The 25,568-nt window shown below is 35.6% G+C and overlaps 1 long non-coding RNA gene across 5 annotated transcripts in view; it reads right to left on the minus strand.

The window, feature by feature from the left end:
- LOC140690759 (uncharacterized) overlaps positions 1-24,128 on the minus strand; it is a 36,299-nt gene extending 12,171 nt beyond the window's left edge. Inside the window, exons 1-6 of one of the 5 annotated variants that reach the window (XR_012066046.1) lie at positions 24,008-24,128; positions 21,907-21,956; positions 20,540-20,627; positions 19,542-19,576; positions 11,132-11,176; positions 10,225-10,387 (exon numbers count right to left, since the gene is read on the minus strand). This is a non-coding gene — a long non-coding RNA (uncharacterized lncRNA). Of the gene's footprint in view, positions 1-9,557; positions 9,678-10,224; positions 10,388-11,131; positions 11,177-19,518; positions 19,577-20,539; positions 20,628-21,906; positions 21,957-24,007 lie in introns of all 5 variants that reach the window. The other 4 variants (XR_012066044.1, XR_012066047.1, XR_012066045.1 and 1 more) reach the window with 4 other exon arrangements.
- Positions 24,129-25,568: the final 1,440 nt, after the last annotated feature.

Raw genomic sequence — 25,568 nt, forward strand, 5'->3', positions numbered from 1 at the left:
CACCTATGTGGCAAATAATTGGACAATTTAGAAAAAATGGAAGTTTCTAGAAACATACATCCATCAAACATCCATCAAAACTGCATCAAGAAGAAATAGATCATACAAACAGACCAATCAGTAGAAGTGAAATAGCATCAACAATTAAAAAACTCCCTGCAAACCAAAGTTCAGGACCAGATAGCGTAACTGAGGAATTCTATCAAACATACAAAGAGCTCATGCCAGTTCTTCTCAAACTCTTCCAAAAGATTAAAGAGGAAGGTATACTCCCAAGTTCATTCTATGAAGCCACCATTACTCTGATAGCAAAGCCAAAGACATTAACAAAAAGGAAATCTATAGGCCAATGACTTTGATGGATATAGACACAAAAATACTCAATAAAAAGTTGCAAAGTCCAACAACACTTAAAAAAGATCATACACCATGATCAAGTTGGATTCATCCCAGGGACAAAGGATACATAAATGAATCCATGTGGTACACCACATTACCAAGAGAAAGGATAAAAATCACATGTTTATCTGAATAGATGCAGAAACAGCATTTGATAAAATTCAACAAACTTTTATTATAAAAACTCTTATCAAATTGGGTGTAGAGCAACATATCTCAACATAGTAAAAGCTACTTATGACAAAACTACAGCCAGTATAATACTCAATGGTGAAAAGTTGAAAGCCCTCCCACTAAAATCTGGAACAAGAAAAGAATGTCGTGTCTCACCACTTCTATTCAATATAGCATTGGAAGTTCTAGCCATAGCAATTAGACAAGAAAACTAAAACAGTTCCAAACTGGAAGAGAAGAGGTAAAATTGTCATTATAGATGGATGACATAATACTATATATAGAAAACACTAAAAGCTCCACACAAAGACTACTAGAGCTGATAAAAGAAACTGGCAAGGTAGCAGGATACAAGATTAACATCCATAAGTCAGAGGCATGTCTTTACACTAACAATGAAATATCAGAAAAGGAAAGTAAAGAAGTAATTCCTTTTAAGACTGTATCAAAAAAGAAACAAAACTTAGGAATAAATCTGACCAAGAAAGTTAAAGTCTTATATGTGGAGAATTACAAAATGCTAAGGAAATTAAAGAGGATTTAAAGAAATGGAAAGATATCCCATGTTCTTGGATTGGAAAAATTAATATTGTTAAAATGACCATATACCCAAAGCAATCTACAGATTTAATGTGATTCCTATCAAATTACCCAGGAAATTTTTCACAGAACTAGAACACATCATACTATAATTTATATGGAATCAAAATAGACACAGAGCTGCCTAAGCATTACTGAAGAAAAAGAACAAACCTGGAGGAATAATCCTTCCAGGCTTCAGACAATACTACAGAGCTACACTAATCATATCAGCATGGTTCTGGAACAAAAACAGGCATATGGATCAATGGAACAGCATAGAGACCCCAGAAATAGTTCCACAAACTTTTGGTCAATTAATCTTTGACAAAGGAGGCAAGAACATACAATGGAGTAAAGACAGTCTCTTCTGCCAGTGGTATTGGGAAAACTGGACAGCTGCATGTAAATCAATGAAGTTAGAATACTCCCTCATACCTTACACAAAAATAAATTCAAAAAGACTTATAACTTTAAACATAAGACAAGATACTATAAATCTCTTAGAAGAAATCATAGGCAAAACATTATCCCACATAAATCTCAGTAATGTTCTCCTGGATATTCTACCCAAGCAATAGAAATAGAAGCAAAAATAAACAAATGGGACCTATCTAATTAAACTTATAAGTTTTGTCACAACAAAGTAAACCATAAACAAAACAAAGAGACAACCTACAGAATGGGAGAAAATATTTGTAAAAGATGAATTTGACAAGGGCTTAATCTCCAGAATATTTAAGCAGCTCATACAACTTCATAAGAAAAAAACATAACCAATTAAAAAATGGGCAGAAGACCTAAGCAAGCAATTCTCCAATAAAGACATACAAATGGCCAAAATGCACATGAAAAAATGCTCAATATCAGTAATAATCAGAGAAATGCAGGTCGAAAGTATAGTGAGGTATCACATGACAACAGTCTGAATGGTCATCATTCAAAAGTCCACAAAGAGTAAATTCTGGAGAGGATTTGGAGGAAAAGGAATCCTCTATATCATTGATGGGAATGTGGTTTGGTGCAGCCATTGTGGAAAACAGTATGAAGAGTCCTCAAAAGACTAAAAATACACTTACCATCTTATCCAGCAATCCCATTCCTGGGCTTATGTCCAGAGGGAATCTTAATTCAAAAAGATACATGCACCCCAATTTTCATAGCAGCACTATTTACAATAGACAAGACATTGAAACAACCTACATGTCCACTAACAGATAACTGGTAAGAAGTTGTGGTGTATTTATACAATAGAATACTACTCAGTCATAAAAAAGAATACAATAATGCAATTTGCAGCAACTTGGATAAACCTGGGAAATGCCATTCTAAGTGAAGTAAATCAGAAAGAAAGAAAAATTCCATATGATATCACTTAAATGTGGAATCAGAAAAAAAGGCAAACTTATTTACAAAACCAAAACAGACTTATTTACAACACCAAAACAAACTCACAGACATAGTAAACAAACTTATGGTTACCAAGTGGTTAAGGATGTGGAAAAGGATAAATTAGAGTTTGAGATTTGCAGATACTAATTACTATGCATAAAATAGATAAACAAGTTTATACTGTATAGCACAGAAAACTCTATTCATATATTGTAGTAACTTATAGTTAAAAATAATATCAAAATGAAGATATGTTGTTCCTATATGATTGAAGTATTGTGATGTACACCAGAAATTGACACAACATTGTAAACTGACTATACTTAAATAAAAATATATTTTTAAAAATGGGGAGAAGACAGGCATTTCTTCTAAATAGACATTTCTCCAAGGAAGACATACAGATGGCTAACAGGCACATGAAAAAATGCTCAGTATCACTAATTATTAGGGAAATGCAAATCAAAAATACTATGAGGTTTCACCTATTACCAGTCAAATGGCCATCATTAAAAAGTCCACAAATGATAAATGCTGCAGAGGATGTGGTGAAAAGGGCACCCTCCTACACTGTTGGTGGGAATGTCAATTGGTGCAGCCACTTTAAAGGACAATATGGAAGTTAATTTAAAAATTACTAGTTAACATGTGATCCAGCAACCCTACTTCTGGGCACATATCTAGAGAAAAATATAATTCAAAAAGACACATGCACCCCAATGTTCACAGCAGCACTATTTACAACAGCCAAGACATAGAAACAACATAAATGTCCATTGATAGATTACTGGATAAAAAATTGTGGTAAATTTTTACAATGGAATCCTACTCTACTACATATATATATATGTACTTGTATATATATAGTGTATATATATAATATCACTTGCAGCAACATGGATGACCTGGAGATCATCATTATAAGTGAAGTAAGCCAGAAATAGAAAATTTCTACATTTATAAGTGGAATCTACAAAAAAAAAAGACACAAATGAACTCACCTGCAAAACAGAAACAGACTGACAGACATTGAAAACAAACTTATGGTTCCCAGGGATGAAAGGGAGTGGTAAAGGATAAATTGGGAGTTTGAAATTTGCATATACTAAATACTATATATAAAACAAATAACAAGTTCATACTGTAAATATCTTTCAGTGACCTATAATGAAAAAGAATATGAAGACAAAAATATATATGTATATGTATATATATGACTGAAATATTATGCTGAACAGCACAAATTACACAAAATTGTAAACTGACTATATTTCAATTACAAAATGCATAAACATAAGAGAATAGCATATGAAATACAATTTAGGGACCTGTGGAAATTATTGAAGAACTGGAGAGACCAGCTTCAGTTAGATTAAGTCGAGAGGCTTCTATTACCTTTTCACAGATAGACCGAATGAAGATACAAAGCAGACAATAGTAACTAATGTTTGGAGACCACAGAGAAAATGGAGAGGGGTTAGGCTGGGGCCACCGTTCAGTACATAAGTCTCATGGGCCTCTGGCTTGTGCTTCTGAATTGTATGTCCTATGCCTTTTAATGAACATCTGAGTTGTACAGAGATGAGAGAGGTTACAACTGCAGACCCTGAATTCACCGTGAATCCTGTTTAGTCCTGCAGTATTCTGAGCATTGCTGGAAGGCTGTCTGTCATTTTAGTAATAACAGATTTATAACTTCAATTTATTGAGCATTTGCTATATAAAAGGCACTTTACATATCAACTCACTGGAATTCTTAAAATTCCTAAATAATTGTTGAGTCATTTCACAGATGAGAAACTTGACATTTGTATCAGGCTAATCTATCCACAGTTATGGTTAAGAATCAGCAGTTTGTTGACACTGTCTGCCTTATGCACTTAAAATTGGTGAAAATTACAGCTTTGTTATGTGTTCTCAAAATTTATAATAACCAATAAAGAGTCATGACTTTATTTGAGCATGTCCAGGGTATTTCACACTATACCTCAGGTGATAATTTTGTCAATAAACATTTGTTGTTTTCCAGTGTCTATATATTCCTGATTGTATCTGAAGGATATAAATAAGTCAGCACAGAAACAGCAAACAAGGTCTGAGCCAACTGTACACAAAGCCCCTTGCCCAGCACCATCATGTCAAATCTCTGCACACAGAACTGGTCAGGGAAGCCCCATCAGAACCCGAGCATCTGTGAACTTTTACAAAGTAGTGACCTGAAGGAAGTAGTGTGGATGTCCATCAAGAATTACAGGCCTTGGTGGATTCATCCCAGAGAAAATTCTTCAGAGATGTGGTGCTAGAAAACTTCAGCCATCTGGTCTCAGTGAGTCTGTCAACAATGACTTCTTTACTTAAGTATCCAGACAAGCTTCCACATACCTCAGACCTCAATCAGCCCCGATTCATGTCTGGTCAAAGCAACGACAGCTGTCTGAAGATGTTTACATCTAGTTTGTCCATCACTACACTGGTGCCTTCCTGATCATAATTCTTGTACTCAGTTCTTTCTTGTATCCAATCTCTAAGACACAAAACAGTGCTGGAAAGTCAGTGATTATTTCTTGCATGAATGAGTAAGTGAATTAAAGATTTACTAAGTAAGTGTATTACTCTAAGCATTAAGCTGTGCAAATTAAAATAACATCGTAGAAAGAGCAGACATTTCCCTTTTCTACATAGAACTTAGATTGTTCTGGTGGAGCTAACATTTATTGGATTGTTTTTGACAAAAAAAAAATAGTTCAATCAACTGTGGAGTCATCTAGTTCCTTTCTAGTTGAAAACACTGAGCATTCTTCACTCTGTCTTTGCTCTCAGTTCTCTCTGCACTGGCAACAAAAGAGTCTCACTATCTTGTCTTGGAATCAGAGTGATCTTTCTCCTCTGGTGAAACCGTGAATGTTTTCAGTTTTCAAGATGTTTTTCTTCCAGCAGATATTCCTTATGGCTTAGTGTAGACTGAGCTGGAAATAAAAATCAACTTCCAGCTTCTCTCTGGAAGGAGCTAGACTGCACATCTATCTCATGTACTGACCTTCCCAGCTGCTGTCTAAAGTCTACGTTCTAACTCACTCCTCTCTTTGGAAGCTGGCAGGGCCCTCTGGGAGCTTGAGCTGGCAGGGGTGTAATCTCTGCAGCTTCTGCCCCTCACTTGCCCCAGCAAAAACTACCAGGGCCCAGCTTCTCCCTGGAAGGAGTCTGACTGCACATCCAGCACCCAGACTTTTCCAGCTACTGCCTGACTCTTTGTCCTCTAGCTTGTATGACACTTAGAGCAAATGGAGCCCAGCACTCATTAGTCTTCTGGAGTCTGCAGAGAACGAAGTGGCAGTTCCTCATGGCCCTGCAGGCTTTCCCACAACTCCCCCTACCCCGGCTTGCTCCAGCAATAGAGACCAGCTCCTAGCTTCTCTACAGACAGTGTCAGGCTACACATGCAGTGCCCCAGCTTGTCCAGTTGCTGCCTGAGGGCTGGCTTCTAATTTGCCTCTCTTGGGGCACTGACAGTACCTCAGTCTCCTGGGGGCACCTAAAAAAGGCACTATGAGTAAGAACAAGGTTTGAGAGGTACCTAGAAACTCTGGCTGGGCTGACTTGTGCCAAACATTTCTGACATAAGGCAAGACTCCGAAGATTGGGAGAGGAGGCTATTTGGTCTAAGGCAAATAAACTAACATGGAGTCAAGAAAAATGAAGAAACAATGAATATATCCTAAGAAAAAAACAAAACAAAATGAAAACAAAGATACACTCCAAGAACAATGACTGTATGATATGGAGATAAGCGATATACCCAACAGAAAATTCAAAATAGTGTTCCTAAAGATTCTTTCTGAGGTCAGAAGAGTAAAGTATGAAAAAAAAAGGGGGGGGGGAGAATAAAATCATGTGAAAATAGTTTAAAGGAATTATGTTACATTATTCAGTCCAAAGACAAAACATTGTAGGACCAAGAGGAAGAGAGAAAGAAGCAGAAAAAATATAGAAATAAATCATATCTGAATTTTGTTCCAAACCTGAGGAATAAAGCAGACATCCAGGTCCAGAAACCCCAAAGGACATCAAGTAAGAGAATTTAAAGTGAATCACATCAAGACACACTATAATCAAATTGTCAGAATTTCAAGACAAATAGAGACTGTTGAAATCAGCAAGAGAAAATCAACTTGTTATATAAATACAGGGTAATTCCCATAAAACTACCACTTGATATTTTCAGGAGAAATTTTGGAGGCCAGAAAAGACTGGGATAACATAAGCCAAAATATTGCAAGGTAAAGAAAAACTGCCAACTAAGATTGCTACACCTGTCCACAAAAGAAAAAAAAAAAGAAAAAGAGAGAGACAGAGAAAGAATTTCTCAGACAACCATACCTAAAGGAATTTAGCAAGAACTTTCTTAAAAGCAATGTTAGAGGGAGGTCTTCAAGTTGGAAGAAAAGGATACTAAACAGCAACTCAAGAGCAGAAGACAAACTGAATCTTAATGGTAAAGTTAAATATATACAGAATAACAGAATACTCTATTACTATAATGGTGGCAACAAATTGCTACTAATACTACTATAAAAGTTAAAAGATGAAAGATTTAAAATAACTATAACTAAATTAGATTGCCAGATACATAATAGAAGTAGATGTTTGTAAACTGTGATATCAGTAGCATATAATATGAATGGAGAGATAGAGGCGTCTTATGTGCAAGTGAAATTAAGTTGCTGTCAACTTAAAATAGGCTGTTATAACTAACAGGTATTGCAAACAAGCCCCTCGGTAACCACAAAGAATATACCTGTGGTAGAGAACAAAAAAAGAGAAAAGAAATAAAAACTTATTAATACCAAAAACAATGGAACACAAAAGACATGAAAAGAAAATGAGAGAAAAACTGCAAGACAAACAGAAAACAGTTCAAAAATGACAACAGTAAGTCATTCTTGATCAAACATTATTTTAGCTGTAAATGGGCTAAACTCCCTAATAAAAAGATACATAGTGGTTGAATGGATTAAAAAGCCAAGATCCACCTATATGCTGTCTACAAGAATTCATCTTAGATTTAAGGACACACATAGGCTGAAAGTAAAGTGATGGTAAAAGATATTCCATGAAAAGCTGACCGAAACAAAGCAGGAGTGGCTATTATACTTGTCCCAGACAAATGTGATGTTTAGCCAAAAATGGGACAAAAAATGTATTATGTAATTATAAACATGTCAATTCACTAGGAAGTTATAACAATTGCAATTATTTATACACATCTAATATCAGATCATCTTAATATGTAAAGCAAACATTGACAGATCTGAAAGAAGAAATTTAATGCAATACAATAGTAAGCATTTCTATATCTGATTATCAACAGTGGATAGAACATTGAGACAGAAATCAATAAACAACCAGTGGACCTAAACAACACTTTAGACAAATGGACCTAACAGACATACACAGAACTTTTCATCCAGTTGCAGAATAATTCACACTCTTTTCAAGTGAAAACAAAACATTCTCCAGGATAGATCACATGTTATGTCACAAAAGGGACCTTACAAATTGAGGAAGATTGACATCATACCAAGAATCTTTGTTGCACCATGAAATGAAACTAGAAATCAATTACAGCACAAAATTTAAAAACTCCACAAATACGAGGAAACTAAATAACACAATCTCAAATACCACTGGGTCAAAGGCAAAATCAAGAGAACTGCTGATTATAAAATTTGAATTTGAGAAGTCATAACTCACCTCTTCTCTCTAAGACTTTTAGATAAAACTAGACTCATCACAAGGCAGATGTCTGTTATTTATGACTTATTAACTGTGACTAATGGCAAATTATACCTCTACATGGAACAGAACACCTCTCATGTGAAACATTTTCCTAAGTGCTTAGGAGTGTTGATTTTCAAACTGAGGTCATGTTTAAAGTGTTCTGTATAGAAATCAGTGAATTAATTGTCAATGTCTATTACTCACTTCAATCACAGAGAATTCAGATGCCCAGCCCTGCACATGACTGAACAGGATTCATGCAGATCTTGGGGTTAGCAGGTGCAGATTCTCTAATAACTACACACATCAGATGTCCATTACCAGACGTGTGGACAAAGTCACCATCACAAGCCTGTCGCTCCAGGGATTTCTACACTGAAAGATGGCCCTAATCTGGCCCTCCAGTGACCTGAGTTCTCCCATTTCTTTCTGTCTTCTTTCTACCTCTCAGCTTTGATGGTCATACAGCATTGCTTCTTCAGGGTCGCACTCACTCTCACTGGTCTGACAGTAACAGAATCTTCCAATAAGGTTCAGGTATTTCAGTCCTTCAAAGATTTCCACAAGATCCTATGTGCTGCTCTATCTACTGCAGTTTCTCTCATCAACATACAGCCATATTTAAGGAAAAAATAAAATTTATACATTGTTTTCCAGTGTTTAAATGTGAACGAAGTTTCCTTACAAAATGAAAACTGGATGGATTTGTACAAGAGGGAAGATAATTATGTTATTTAAAATTGGCAGCCATTTTCAGAGGATGCAGTTACTAATCAAAACTATGACACTGAATTCAGGTCAGATCGCTGACCCCTCACTATCCTCCATGCTCCACACTCACAGGAGCCCTGCTGTTGTCCCCTGTGCCTCCTGCACCTGTGCTGTGTTCAGCTGACCTCATTCTGACACATACGCCAGCACAACTAGAGAGTGAGCCTCTGCTTCTTCAGTCTCCCTCCACTGTGTGCACTATATGACTAATGCACATCAGAAGCCAATCAGCCATGAGTGAGGCATCTTTCCCCTGTGCCGAAGGGACTGAGACAAAGACAGCCGCTCTCATATTGGTGTAATGTGAAGACTTTCAACAGCACAAATACTGGGAAGGAGAATATTCAACTTCTGGGCCACAAAACATCTCAGGGACCTAGGGAAACATAACCAGAGCCCCTTAAATCTTTTATTACTTCTTGGTTTTATAGAGAAGATTCAGGCCTGTGGAGAAGCCTGCTTACCTACTGGCAACAGAGAAAGAGGAAGAACCTGCTTCTCTGTGATTGAACTGTCAGGATCACAGCTAACCTCCATCAGTCTCTGGATTTTCATTTACAAAAAGTTCAAGCACTAAGACACAACTGAAAAAGGAGAAAGAAGCCAAGACATTTTATAGTTTTCCACAATACCCAGGCTCACCTGCCACAAATCCCCTAACCATCACCTGGCACTGTGCTCTAAGAGAAACAGAGACCATTTCTCCTCTCCCAGATTCAGAACTAATATGGCTTTACATGCGGCTGCTCATATAGAAAATATGAATTCTCTTAATTTACATACGAGTAAATAAATTCATTGAATTTTATATGTTAATGAGTCCATGCTACTTAGAGTCTTACTCAATTCCCCCAATCCTGAAACCCAGGAGGCCCTGATTAACACATGTGTATTTCACTCTCCACCTCTATGGAAGCCTCTCTGAAATTACTCAGATTTACTACTCTTTGTTTATTCACTGATTCTCCAGTATCCAACTCAACCCTCTGGAAACCTCATTCCCTCCCTATCTACCCTGCCCCTACCCCTCAGGATACACTTATCCTCACACATCCTGCCTCTACTATGTAGGGTTTTAAGTAATGTCACTTCCTCAACAATGGCTTCTGTCCCATGTAATTGGTTACTTACCAAGGAACTTATGAATTTACTCCATAAGAGTAGTTTAATTAGTAATTAGTACTCCATGCTGAAGAGTTCAGTGACATCCAAAGCTCAAGTTTCTCAACATGTGTATCATAAATGGAACATCCCATATGTAGGTTTCACTGAATATGTCACTACTTCATGAGTCCTGTAATACAAATGGTAAATCACGATTAATAGGAAGAAAATCAAAATAAGTCTGGTTGATGTATGTCTTCTTTTTAACAAAATATTTTCCATTTAATGAGGTAAATCAAGTAAACACAGTTATGGAACATATATTATGTCTATAGATTATTTCTTTTTTTTTTTAACAGTCTCAAAAGTAACTTTCTCAACTTTGCACAGAAGTGTCATTGTGGATTCTGTTTTTTCTCAGTACTGTAGAAAATCTGAAACAAAAAGTTCTGCGCTTGTCTTTATTTAAAATAACTTGTAATGTATCTGCATTCTCTCAGATTATGGGCCCAAGTGTGTCCATCTATGTCTTTCTACTATGGTCTGTCTTTGTCTACATGGTGCACATGGATGCTTCAGCCTCACCCCATGTTCTAGTGTATTCTCAGTGCTGTCCTGCCTGTGAACAGTTGTAAGCTGTTCTTCTGAGGGGGAGCAAAGTCTGTAATAACCTACATTGCAAAGTCTGTAATGACCTACATTGCCATCCTGGTGACATCACCCCACAATATGTTTTATTTCATTTCTGATATCTTCTTTATCCCAATAGTTTATAAGGAGTATGCACATTAATTTTCACACATTTGTGAATTTTCTTATTTTCCTCTGTCATTAATTTTTGGTTTATACCATTATTATCAGAAATGATACTTGATATGATTTCAGTCTTCTTACATTTGCTGAGCCTTGTTTTGTGACTTTATAAAGGACCTACCTAGAGAATGTTTCTTGTGTGCTTGAGAAGAACGTCGTTCTGTTGCTACTGGGCAGAATATTGTGCATATATCTGTTAGGTCTATTTCTTTAAAGATGTAGCTCAAGTAAATATTTATTTATTTATTTTCTGTCTTTAAAAACACATAGACTGAGAGTGAAGGGACAGAAAAAGATACTTCAAACAAATAGGAAAAAAAGGGGTGAGTTACACCTAAAACAGTCAAAAATACATTAATCTAACAAAGGTCAAAAAAGGCAAAGAAGGTCATTATATAATGATAGAGGAGTCAATCCATCCAAATAAATGTAACAATTATTAATATTTATGCATCCAAAATCAGAGCAACTAAATATATGTATAGCAAAAACAAGCTAAAAGGCAGAATAAACTACACTATGATAATTGTTGAGAACTTTAACACCCCACTCTCCACAAGTGATAGATCATCCAGACAATAGTTCAATACAGGATCTGTTGATGTGAACAACACTGAAGATCAAATAGTCCTAACAGTCATATATAAAATATTCTGTCTAACAAAAGTTGAATATACATTCTTCTCAAGTGTACAAAATTTTTTTCTAGACGAGACCACATATTATGTCATATATCAAATCTCAACAAATTCAAGACTGAAATTATACCAAATGTCTTCTCTGATCATAGTATAAAACTAGAAATCAGTAGGAGGAAGAAAACTGGAAAGCTAATGAACACATAGAAATTGATCAACACTCTCCTGACCAACTAATGTATCAAAGAATAAATTTAAGAGGAAATAACAAAGTGTCTTGAGACAGACTAAAATGGAAACAAAGCATACCAAAGCCCATGAGATATAGCAAAAGCAATCCCGACAGGGTGGTCTATTACAATAAATGCCTAACTTAAGAAATAAGAAAGAGCTCAAATAAACAATCTTACTTTTCTCCTCAAGGACCTGGAAAAAGACCAAACTGAGCCAAAGTTAGCAGAAGGAAGGACATAATAAAGATTACAGCAGAAATCAATGTGATAGACAAAACAACAGTAAAATTTAGCAATATTAAGAGCTAGTTCATTAAATAAATAAACAAAATTTTGAACTTTTTGCTACACTACACAAGGAAAAGGAGAGAGGAACAAAATCAACAAATTATAAATGATAGAGAAGACATTGCATCTCTACCACAGAAATAAGAAGGATAATAAGTTACTATGAACAACTACATGCAGATAAACTAGACAACCTAGATAAATGGAAAAAAAAATTCTTAGAAACATATCTAGCAAGAGGGAATCAAGAAGAAATAGAAAATCTAAATGAACCATTTACCACTGTGGAGAATAAACCTGTAATCAAAACTCTTCAAATGAAGGAAAGCTCAAGATCAGATGGTTTCACTGGTAAATTTTACCAAATATGTAATGATTTAATGCCAATCCTCAAGTCTTTTAAAAAATAGACAAGGAAGGAAAATTCCCAAATTCATTTTACAAGGCTAGCATTGCTTTCAAACTGCCAGAGAAGAAAATTTAGGCCAATAACCCAGATGAATGTAGATTTTAAAAAATACTAGCAAATCAAATAAATGTGATGCCATCTCATTAATAGAACAAAAGAAAAAATATAATGATCAATAGACACAGGAAAACACCAAACAGCCTAGGTATAAAATGAATGTAACTCAAGGCCACGGTTCAAAACATACTCAGTAGTGGAAGTCCGAAACTTTCCCCTAATGTCAGGAACAAGGCAAAGGAGCCCACCCCCACCGCTCACTCAGAAGAGTAATGAAAGTCCTAGCTGGAGCAGTCAGGTAAGGAGGAGACAGGAAAGTCATCAAAACTGGAAAATAAGAAGTGCAAATATCTCTAGTTTAAGATAACATGATTTTATCTATAGAAAGTCCTAAAAACTTCACCAAAATCCTGTTAGAACTAATCAGCATAATCAGTAAAGTTGCAGAATAAAAATTTTAAATGCAAAAATCAGTCAAATCTCTATACACTGAAAATTACCTGAGGACTAAATTCATCCAAGGAGATAAAATATCACTCTATGAAATAAACTAAAAAATACAGACAAGTGTAAAGTTATCCCTTGCCCATGAATTGGAAGAATTATATTGTTAAAATGCCCATCCTACACAAAGCCATATGTTGATTTAATTCCTATCAAAATCCAGTGGCATTTTTTAAAGTAGGAAAAAAAAAACAATACAAAAATGTATAAGGAAACACAAAAGACCTTGTACATACAATGTTGGAGATATTGCACTCTATATCAAAGTATAATATAAAGCTATAATAATCAAAATAGCATGGTACTGCCATAAAAACAATGGAATAGAAATGAGAGTCTAAATACAATCCCATGCATGTAAAGTCAACCAGTATTTGACAAGGTGGTCAGGAAGACTCAGTGGAGCAAAGACAGTCTTGTCAATAACTGGGCTTGGAGAATTTTATATTCACATGCCAAAGAATAAAATTAGACCTCTATCTAACACCACTCTGAAAATTAAATATAAAGGAAAGAAAGTCAAATATAAGACTGGAAGTCATAAAATTCCTAGAAGAAAACAGTAAAAATCTTTTTAACACAGGTCTTAAAAATTATTTTTGATGATACTTTAAGCATAAACAACAATTAAAAAAATAACAAATGAAACTACATCAAACTAAAAATCTCCTACATGAGACAATCAACAAAATGAAAAGACAGCCTATATAATGGGAAAAAAATCTAAAAACCTTATAACTAATAAGGTGTTGATATCCAAAATACATATCACACAACTAAAAAGCATCAAAACAAATAACCCACTTAAAAGCTGTGCAAAACACCTAAAAATACATTTTTTCAAAGAAAATACATGAATTTCCAACAAATACATGAAAATGTGCTCAACATCACAAAACATTAGGGAAACTAAAATCAAACACCCAAGGAGATATCGACTCAGGATTATTAGGATGAATTTATCAAAAAGACAAGAGGCTTACTATTAAATGCTAGCAAAGGTATGGAGAAAAGGGACTGTTTGTGTACTTTTGGTTGGCTTATGAGTTGGTTTGGCCTCTATGAAAAACACTAGAGAGGTTCCTCAACATTTAACAGGACTACCATATGACCCAACATTTCTACATATGGGAAATGTATCTAAAATAATTGAAAACATTTTGTTGAAGAGATACCTGCACCCATGTTCACAGCAACATTATTTATAATAGGCAAGAGATGATAATGACCTGCCTATCAACAAATGCTTGCATATAAAAGTTGTGCTATATTTAGACAATGGAGTATTATTCAGCAATATAAAGAAGGAAATTCTGCCATTGGTGACAATATGGATGGACGTTGAGGGCATCATGCTAAGTAAGAGAAGTCAGGCAGAGCAAGACAAATACTGTATGTCCTGATTTATATGTGAAAAAAATAAACAAAAAGTAAAATATCACATTTTTGGTTACCAAAGGTGGGCAGTGGGAACAGGGAGAATTTGATGTAGGAAGTCCAAACATACCAACGTCCAGTTATGGGATAAACAAGTATTGAAATGTTATGTACAACATGATGAATACAGTTAACATTGCTCTGTGGTATATTTGAAAGCTGTTAAGCAAGTAGACCTTAAGTGTTCTCATTACAGGAAAATATATTTTGTTTCCTTTGTTTTCTGCATCTATATTAAAATGATGTATGTTAACTAATCTTATGTGATAATCATTTCACAATATATCAAGTCAAATCATTATAATATGCATTTGAATCTTAAACAGCACCATATTATATCTCAATAAAACCGGGGGTGGGTAATTTATAACAGTTTTACAATAATTTTCTTGAAATTAAAAGAAAATCTTGAAACAAAAGATAATGGAAACACAACTTACTAAAACTTACAAGATACCATGAAAATAGTTATGAGTTTATTACAACAAATTAGTATGACAAGAAGAAAGAATTGCAAATAAACAACTTTACTTCTCAAGGGACTAGAGCAAAAAACAAAATCCTACTAAGTTCACAAGTAGCAAAGAAATGAAATAACAAATGTGAGAGAATAAACAAAGACTGTAAATATAGAAAACATCAATGCTAGAGTTTGTTTTTGAAATGGTAAAATTGACAAACTGAGCTATACTAACAAAGGGTAAAACAATATGCAAATGAATCAGAAATGAGAGGCGATATTATAACTGATGCAGCAGAAATACAACAGCTTATACGAGGTGACTATCAACAAATACACACAAACAACTCGGATATGCTGGAAAAAATACACTCCTAGAAATATAAAAACTACCAAAACTTACTAATAAAAAAAACAGAAAATCTGAACAAACCAATGATGAATGAAAAGATTGTATCAGTAAAAAAATAAAAAATAAAATAAACATAAAAAGAGGCTAAGACCAGACAGTTTCTTTGGGATATTCAACCAAACATTTAAATAGAATTAATACAATCATCTCAAACTTTTTAAAAACATGAAGAGGAGGCATATTTGCAAACTCATTTGATGAGTCCAACATTACCCTGATACCAAAGGCAGAAAAGAACACTACAAGGAGGAAAAATAAAAAAACTAGCAAGTATTACTGATAAATATAGATGCAAGATTTCTCAATGACATATAAGCAAATCAAATTCAACGGTATATTGAAAAGATCATATACCATGTCAAGCGGAATTTATCCCTGAATCCAAGGACAATTCAACCTATGTAAATCAAACATGTGATGCATCACATTAATGAATGAAATACAAAAATCATATGGTAATCTCAATAGATGCAGAAAAACATGTGAAAAAATTAAACAGCCTTCCATAAACAAACAAACAAACAAACAAAACCTCAACAAATTGCTATACAAAGTAAGTAATTAAACATAATAAATGTCATACTGGACAAGTTCACAGTAAACATCATACTCAATGGTGAAGTGTTTTCTGACAAAAATATAAACAAAATAATTTTGTGCAATCACCACTCATTTACCACATAATACTGGAAGTCCTGGCCAGAGCAATTAGTCAAGATAAATACATAAAAGTAATCAAAATTGAAAAGGATTAAGCAAAACTATTTGTTTGCATTTAATATGATCTTATATATAGAAAATCCTAATGATTCTATCAAAAACCTATTACAAACAATAGACAAATTCAGTCAAGTTGCAAGATACAATTTTCAACATGTGAACAGCAATGTGTTTCTATATACCAACAACAAACAATTTGAAAAATAAATTTAAAAAGCATTCATATTTAAAATGACATAAAAAATTAGGAATAAATTAAACCAAGTATGTAAAATATCCTTACACTGAAAATGACAAAACACTGATTAAAAAAAAAAACAACTGAAAAAAAGATAAATGGAAACAATTTTCATGGTTATGAATTAGAAGTATTAAAACTGTAAGAATGTCTGTGTCACCCAAAGCTGTCTATAGATTCAATGCAATCCCTATCCAAATTCAAATGACATTTACACAGAAATACAGAAAACAAGCCTAAAACTTGTATGGAACCACAAGACACCCCTAATAACCAAATCAACCTGGTCAAAGAATTAATCTATAGATATCACAATTCCTAATTTCAAACTTTATTACAAAACTATAGTAATCAAAAATGGTAGGTAACAGTAAAAAATAGAGACCAAGTCCAATGAAGCAATCAAGTGCTCAGAAACAAACCCACTTATATAGTGACAACAAGTACTTCACACGGGAACCAAGAAGATGTAAAGGGAAAACTATAGACTCTTCAATAAATTGTGCAGGAAAAAACTGGATAATGACCTACAGATGAATACAATTGGACCCCTTTCTTGCAGCACTCACAGAAATTAACTCAAAATGGACTGAAGGCTTAAATTTAAGACCAAAAACTGTAAAACTACTTGAAGAAAATGTAAACATAAAGCTCCTTGCTATGGTTTTGGCAAATATTTTTTGGATATGACACCAAAGTTTCAAGTAACAAAAGCAAAAACAAACAAGTGGAACTACAGAAATTTAAAAAACAAAAACAAAACAAAACAAACAAAACAAAACAAAACAAAACAAAAAAACAAAAAAACCTCCACAGCAAAACAAATAATCAGCAAACTAAAAAGCAACTACAGAATAAAATAACATACAGGCAATTTTTTTCCATTTGTTAATCAAAAAACATTTTTTTATAAAATATATAAGTAAGTCATAAAATAATAGCAATCAAATAAAACATTAAAAATAGGTTAAAGGACTTGAGTAGATTTTTTTTCAAAAAGACATATAGATGGCCAATAGGTACATGAATAAATGCTCAACATCACTAATCATCAGGGAAATGCAAATCAAAATCACAATGACACATCACATCACACCTGTTAGAATAGCCATTATAAAAAAGAAAAAAAATGTTTGCAAGAATATGAAGAAAAGGTAAAACTTGTTTAATTTTTTGGTCAAAATGTAAACTGGTACAGTCGAATGAATATAAAAGAATTAAATTGGACCCCATCTTACACTACTCACAAAAAATATCTCACAATAAAATAGTCAAATTGTGACTTGAAATCATAAAACACCTTAAAAAAAATCATAGAGTAAAATCCCCTCGACCTTGATCTTGTAAATAATGATTATTTGGATATGACTCCAAAGTACAGGCAAACAAAGCAAAAGCAAAAAGAAACAAGCGGGACTAAGTCAATGTAAAAACTTCTGCATAGAAAAGAATTTGAAAAAATTAAAAGGCATCATATGGAATGGGAGAATCTATTAGCAAACCATCTTTTGATAAATGGTATTTACTGAAGTATATAAATACATCATACAACTTAGCAGCCAAAAAAATAAATCTAATTAAAAATGAATAAAAGATCTGAATAGACATTTTTCCTAAGAAAACATACAAATGTGCAACACGAAAAGGTTGTCATTAATCATCAGGGAAATGCAAATCAAGACCACGAAACCATATCACAACTGTTACAATGGCGAAAGTGAAAAAAGACAAGTGAGTACAATGATTGGAAGGGATGTGAAGAAAATCCTTGTGTGTTGTTGGTAAAAATGTAAATAACCACAGACACTAGGAAAAGCAGTATGGAGTTTCTATCAAAAATTTAAAGTAGTATCCACGAGTCCCAGCACCATATTTCAAAGAGACTATCCTTTGCCCACTGAACGTGTTTTACTTCCGTCTCAAATAGTAGTTGACCTAATATACAGGGGTTTACTACTGGGTCCTCTATACTGTTAATTTAAACCATGTGTGTATTTTAATACCAATATCATTGTGTCTCATACTGTAACATTGTGATTTAGTTCTAAATCAGGAAGTGTGATGACTCCCAATTTGTTCTTTCCCAGGATTGCTCTGGTGTCTGGATCTCTGGTAGTCACATAAAACATTTTTAAGATTGATTTCCCTCCATGTGTAAAAAATGCTGTTGGAATATTGATAGAAATTGCACTGAAACTGTAAATGGCTTTGGGTATTATGGACATTTTAACATTAATTCTTCTGTTCCATTAGCCATACTTCTGGTCCAGTGTATCTTTCCACTTGTTTTGTCTTCTTCAATTTTTTCCATAGAAATCTTATAGTTTTCAAAGTACAAATTTTTCACTTCCATAGTTAAGTTTATTCTTAAGTATTTTATTGGTTTTAATGCTATTTTGAATGAGGAAACTCCAGCATCTTCAACAAATGTTGCTGGGAAGATTGGAAATCCACAAGCAGAAAAATGAAATTGGACACCTACTTTCCACCACTCACAAATATAATTTAAAATGGACTAATGACTGAAATATAAGACCTCATACTTTAAAACTCCTACAGGAAAACTTAGAGAAGAAGATACTTAACTCTGGTTTGGGTAATAATATTGGGATATAACCCCAAACACAAGCCAGAAAAGCAAATATCAACAGATGGGACTACATCAAACTAAAAAGATCCTGCACAGCAAAAAACATAATCAGCAAAATATAAAGCCTAATACAGAGTAGGAGAGAATTTCTGCAAATCATATATTGGATGGAGGGTTAGTATCAAAATATACGTGGACCTCATATAACACAATAGCAAAAAAAAAAAAAAAAAAAGAGTAGACAATCCAATATAAAAAATGGGCAGTGAATCTAAATTTATATTTTAACAAAGAAGACACCCAAATATACAAAAGGTACATGAAAAGATATTCAACATGACTAACAATTAGGGAAATGAAAATTGAAAGTGGAATGAAATATCCTCTCCCTCCTGTCAGAAAGGCCATCACCAAGAAGACAAGAGACAGTGCTGACCAGGATGAGGACAAAAGAAAACCCCTGTACACTGTCAGTGGGGATGTAACCTGGTTCAACCACTATGGAAAAGCTATAGAGGTTACCCAAAAGTTAAAAATAGAGCTACCATATGCTCCAGCAGTCCTCCTTCTTGGTGTGCATCTGAAAGAAGTGAAAACAGGGTATTGAAAAGATAGCTGCATTCACATGTTTATTACAACATTATTCACAATAGCCAAGATATGGAAATGACCTGAGTGTCCAAAAATGAATGAATGGATAAAGAAGAAATGGCATTTATATACAATGGAATATTATTCTGTATTATGAAAGAAGGAATTTCTGCCATTTGGGATATTACAGATTGACCTTGAGGGTATTATGCTTGGTGAGATGAAATAAACAGAGAAAAGACAAATGTAAGATATCAGATATACAAAAACAAACAAACAAACAAAAAACAAGCAAGCAAACACTTAGAAACAAATTGCAAAATGGTGGTACCTAGGTGTCAGGGTGGAGGAAATGGGGAGATGTTAAAGGGTACAAATGTGCAAGCAGAAGATAAATAAGTCATGCAGATCAAATGCACAGCACAGTGATTACAGACAACAGTGCTGTACCAGTCTCCAAAGCTCGTAAGGTACTATCTTGTGAATGTTCTTGCCACCAAAAATAAAGAAAATTATACTTGTGAGTCATGTGAGAGGTGTTAGTTAAAGCTGTGTTTGTGATCACATTGCTGTATGTAAGTGGATCAAATCAACACACTGCAGACTCTGAAAAAAGAAAAAGTAGAACTGCATGATTTCACTTACACGTGTAATCTAAAAAAGCCAAACTCACACAGAGAACAGAGTGGTGATTGTCAGGGCCTGGGAGTGGGGAAATGAGAAGATGCCCAAAGAGTACAAATGTCCATGTTTAAGATGAGTGAGTTCTGGGAAATCTCACGAACAGCATGGTGACTACAGCTAACAATGCTGTATTATTTATCTGAAAGTTACTGAGAGCAGATCTCAAAAATTCTCACCACAAATGGGAATTTTATGAGTTTATGGAAGTATCCTTATTGTGATAATAATTTCACAATACATATGTGTATCAAATCACCACATTACTTACTGGTAGGGCTGTGTCCTGGGTCACTGTCTCTCAGGACTCAGACTTCAGTGAGTCTGTTTCACTTCATGGCTGAACATATTCAAATGGCCTGTTTATAAAATAAAAATAAAGTGACTAATAATTCATTGTGACTGGCTTCAAGAATTTTTTGTTTTTTTTTAATTTTGTTCCCATGCTTACATTTCACACTACTGGAACAAAATCAAATATATGCCAAAACAAATAGCACATTACAATAATGATACCAGAGTCGTGAACACAAATATTCAATGTTTCTTCCTGATGTTTTCTAATCAGAAGTGCTTTTTAAAATATTCAAACTCACTGGGTCCTAGCTGATAGCTATGTGACAAAAGTCAAATAAGCCAAAATGACAGACAATCCTGCCAGTGGTTTTAGATAATGCCATATTTTGTGCCAGAAATTAATTACCTCTTAGAAAATCACATAAAAATACTTGAAGCTCAAACTCTGGAACGTTCCTCAAATTCATCAAACTCACATGTTATTATAATGTATGTGTCCATTCAGGTGATGAGGTAGGTAAATATAAAAAGTGATCTGTTCTTCTGTGTTTAGTACAATTAAAATAACTAAAAATGATTATAAAAAGCTTCTAAGAAATTAGAAAGATCTAGAATACAGATGGAGATATGAAAATGCTTTTTATTGCTCTGTACAAGAGTAATAGACCATCAGGTACAAATGTGTCAGATGACAAGGTATCTTCATGTTAAAAACAATGCCATCACTGCAAAGGAAAGCTTTACTGATTGTACTGAAATAAAAGAAAAAAAGAATTGGAAAAGGATCATGTTGACATAAAAATGCTCATGGCCACAAATACTATAGAGGAGCAACTGTGGCAGATGTACAAAGATGTAGAAGCCATCATTCCTCCACTGAATATGATTACACCAAATTGTTACTTAATCATTTCATAAACGTAATGGGTAACATTTCTGCTTCTATAATTTAAAATATAATAACCTTTAAAATACTCTATGAGAGGTGTGGTAGTCAAATATGTGTTCTAAGAAGTACTTTAGACACACCTAAGAATAACTAATGGTCAGAAAAATCAAATGCAATCAGCTACCACCCCATGCAAATTAATGGCATTCAGCAGATATTCATATATAAAATATGTATTAGTGTACAATATATAAATAAAATCAAATATTGTATTAATATCTAATGTAAAATATCAGGAAATGTGCTGTGCCAAAATTGGAAGCGTCCTGGTGTAAACAGATTACAATTTTGTATTCAGTTTTCATAATGGGATAATACTGTGACCTGAGCAGAAATTGTAAAGAAAGTTCTCCAAGAAAAATTCCTGACCACATCAAAAGTTGCATACTTACTATAAGTTCTCTCCCCTTGTTTACTCTCAGTATCAGAAAGTGACTTGGATCTAGAATAGGAGAATAAAAAAAAACTTTAACAAGACACAGGAAAGCACTCTGGTAAAGAAAATAAATTGAAAGAAAAAAATGAAAGGGAAATTAAGATTCTACAGATACAAATACCAATTTTTATGAGAAAGAAGGTTAAAATTAAAAAAAAGATTATAGATATTCTTATTTCACCTTTTGAACAAAGGTATAGAAAACTAAGCTAAATAACATCATATTTTGCATTTATTAGGAGAAAATGTATTTGCAATGAAAAGCAGTCATTGTCCTGCCTTTTAAATATTCTGACGATTTAGTTTTGAATATATTTCATCTCAAATGTTCTTATGCAGTATGTACAATGGTTGGTATTTTAAAAATCGCCACTGTATTTGGAACTTATAAAAGTAATTCAAAATTTTAAAAATTATACTCTTGTAAGAAATTGGTAGTGGCCTAGGTATTATTTTTAACAAAACTGGTCACCCTGGAATGCTGCAAAATATTTTTCAATAAGCTTATATTTACATATATTTAAGACTGTCACTGTATTAATATTATGGAAACAACAGGCCAGCCAAGAAACAAGCACCACTCGGAGGGTTGTAATACTCAGATTTATTACACTGGCGGGCTCAGAGGGGCTTCTGCTCTGAAGCTCTGAGCACCTCCAAAACTTGTGCATTAGGTTTTATAGAGTTAATTGCAAGCATGGGGCTATAGCCAGTAAGGTCTGAACAGCAAAAGCAGGGAATCAGTACACTGGAGTTTATCTATTAGGAACAGATCATGTTACTTTTGGGAGCCCATGATTGGGTTAAAAAATTGTAACAAACCCCAGCCACTCGTCTCCTTAAAGAAGAGCAAATGTGCTTAGTTAACTGCCTTGCAAACAGGCACCTGTGCATCCGCACGCCAGTCTCCTGGCCATAAAAAGCAGAGACAATGCCTTGCTTGCATAGTTGAGGATTTAGATAGCGCTCTGTTCATGGCAAAGCAACAACCCAGGCCCTCAGCTATAAACACTGGGTGTCTCTGCTGTTAGTCTTCTATGCCCAGAACAAGGAGCTGGCTGGGCTGGTCGTCTTTTCTAACATATCTATAAGGATATATCTTGTTCCCCTCTTCCCATGACTTCCCCAAAGATAAACAAAGCCTTTGTACTCACTGTGATTTCTACAATCTCAATCCCACCCTGTCTTTCCTTAAATTCCTGCATTCCGTCACACAACTGTTAGTGATTTTTCCTTTGATTGTACACAATAAATGTGGGAGCATTTGAGAGGCTCGTGGAGTTGGCTCCCGACTCCCTCTCCCTCTCTTGACTTTTTCCACAGAGTCTTGAGTAATTCATTCAGTCTCAGTGGGACTTCTGCTGGCCAGAACCCAGTTACTGGCACTTGTTGAGCTAGGACTTATGAGTTAAGTTATTAGCCCAGTAAACCAACACTTATTAAACTTCAGATTTATGAGTTAGCCCAGCAGTACTTAGATCAGTAAACTGACACTTATTACACTTAGTTTTAAGAGTTATCTTGCTAGTCCAGCCAGGCTTTTCCTTCTCATTATGAGAAAATAACAATCGTGGCAATATTTGGACTTGAAAATGAGATAAGCTAAGAAGCACATTTTAAATATAAAATATTTTAAGTACAAAATAAATAATTGTATTCCTTTAAAGACAGGAGATTAAAAGCATAATAAACTCTGACTTTGACACACTTAAAATATAAAAGTTAATATAATGTGTTTTCATACACCTCTTTCCCTGTTTCAGTAATTTCTCAGCCCCTTTCACGTTACTCCCGAGTCCCCGCCCGTGACCTGCGGTGTAAACACCTCCAACCACGCGGCGAAGGGGGGGACCCAGGCAGTGAGAATGAGGGGCGCGAACAGCCCCGTGGCCCCGATGGACGCGGACCCTCACCCCGTCCCAGCAGCTGAGGACAACGGCCGAAGCGGGTCCGCCAGCGCACCCGTCCCCTCCCTCCTGGACTGGGAACCCAACTCGGCCAGGTCCACACACACCCCCGTGTGAAGCTGGCTTAGCATGCGGGGAAACCGGCATCACCTCAGACAGCGAGCGAGGAGCGTCCTCCTCCTGCAGGAACGAGGGCCACGCGGTCCCGAAGCCGCCATGGCGCCGCCCGCTCCGCCCTGAGGAAAAGGAGCGTCGCCCCCAGGGAAGACGCCGACCACGTCTGTCGCGGAATGCGCATGCGCCCCACCACCTAAGACCTGTTGGCTTCGCGCGCCCCCTGCAGATCCTTGGGAGCAGTGCTGGATGTTCAGAACTCACTGGAGAACACATGACCCGTCCCAGCCATGATGCTAAATCACTGGGAATCTCAGTGCCCTGGTCTCTTTGTTAATGTCACTGGTGATGCTCTGATTCAGCCATGTCTGCTCTCTTGCCTGGATCATGCCTCACTCCTTGAAACCACGCCTCGATCAGATGCAGAAGAGTCTCAAATCCCATATTTAGAAATGATCAGGGTTGGCCTGGAATCCAAACCCAAATCTCTCAACTCCCTGGGGTCCTCTGAGGAGTGCGGTTTTCTCAGGACTGTCTGTTCCATGTCAGGAGCAGACCAAGCCTCAGGTAGCTTAGAAGGAATGTCATGCAGCCCATGCTTTGGACAGTTCTCAGTTCTGACCTGCATAATCTTGAGACCCTTTTGTAATTCCTAACACCCTGTTTTGTCATACCTGTATGATGGTTATTGATGACAAACTGAAATATTGTTCTTATAATTCAGAGGTGCTATTGTTCTTCAGATAACAGGATATTTTGAAGGGATCAATTATTTATCACTCCCCCTAATTAAATATACTTTTAAAGCTAGAAATTTTTCAGGCGGACAATCAGGTCCTCTTCTTAAACCAGTTGCTGAGGATTATCTGGTCTGAGCTCCAGATCCTGATCCTGCTGGTGACTTATGGTGATACCAGTGTGAACATGTTTCTCCTTGTGCACCGATGTGGAAAGGGGACAGCCCTGTTCCCAAATGGGACAGTATCATGCTGACACTAAAAGCAAGCACAAAAAAGAATCACACAGAGTCCCCAGTACCAGCTCTCCCAGGTAGAAACGCCACCTCCATCACAGTGTTCTTGTGCTCCCATCAGGCCTTCCCTGCTCCCAGCAGGTCCTACATGAGCAGTGTGACAGGTGACTGCCTGTCCCAGCACAGCATGGTGGTGACGATCCCACCTTAATCTGTTTATCTTTGGAAGTTCTCACACCTCTCTTAGCTTCACTTTGCTCTTCTCACAGACAGGGTTGTATAGGCATGGACCTCACAGGGTTATGGGAGGAAGTCATGGTACATGCTCACCTGGTGGTTGGCTCTGCAGAAAGGGCTACTGGGCGTGCTGTGTGTCCTCACATTTATCCTTCTCTCTCCCCAGTGAAAATACTCTCAGCCTCATCCTTCCCTGGCCTGTGGCCTTTCTGCATTTGCAAAAGAACATGCCACAGCACTTTAACCATGATGCCCTCACAGCCTCTTCTAGACGTGGTGCACCTCCCATATTCACCCACACAGATGAATCACAGGACAAACTGAAGCTGTAGGTGGTCTTTGGGCCCACAAGAGGGGCTGCTGTCTCCTCAGAACTAAGTAGGTTCG

This window comes from Vicugna pacos, chromosome 31, assembly GCF_048564905.1.
Source record: "Vicugna pacos chromosome 31, VicPac4, whole genome shotgun sequence".
Classification (NCBI taxonomy): domain Eukaryota; kingdom Metazoa; phylum Chordata; class Mammalia; order Artiodactyla; family Camelidae; genus Vicugna; species Vicugna pacos.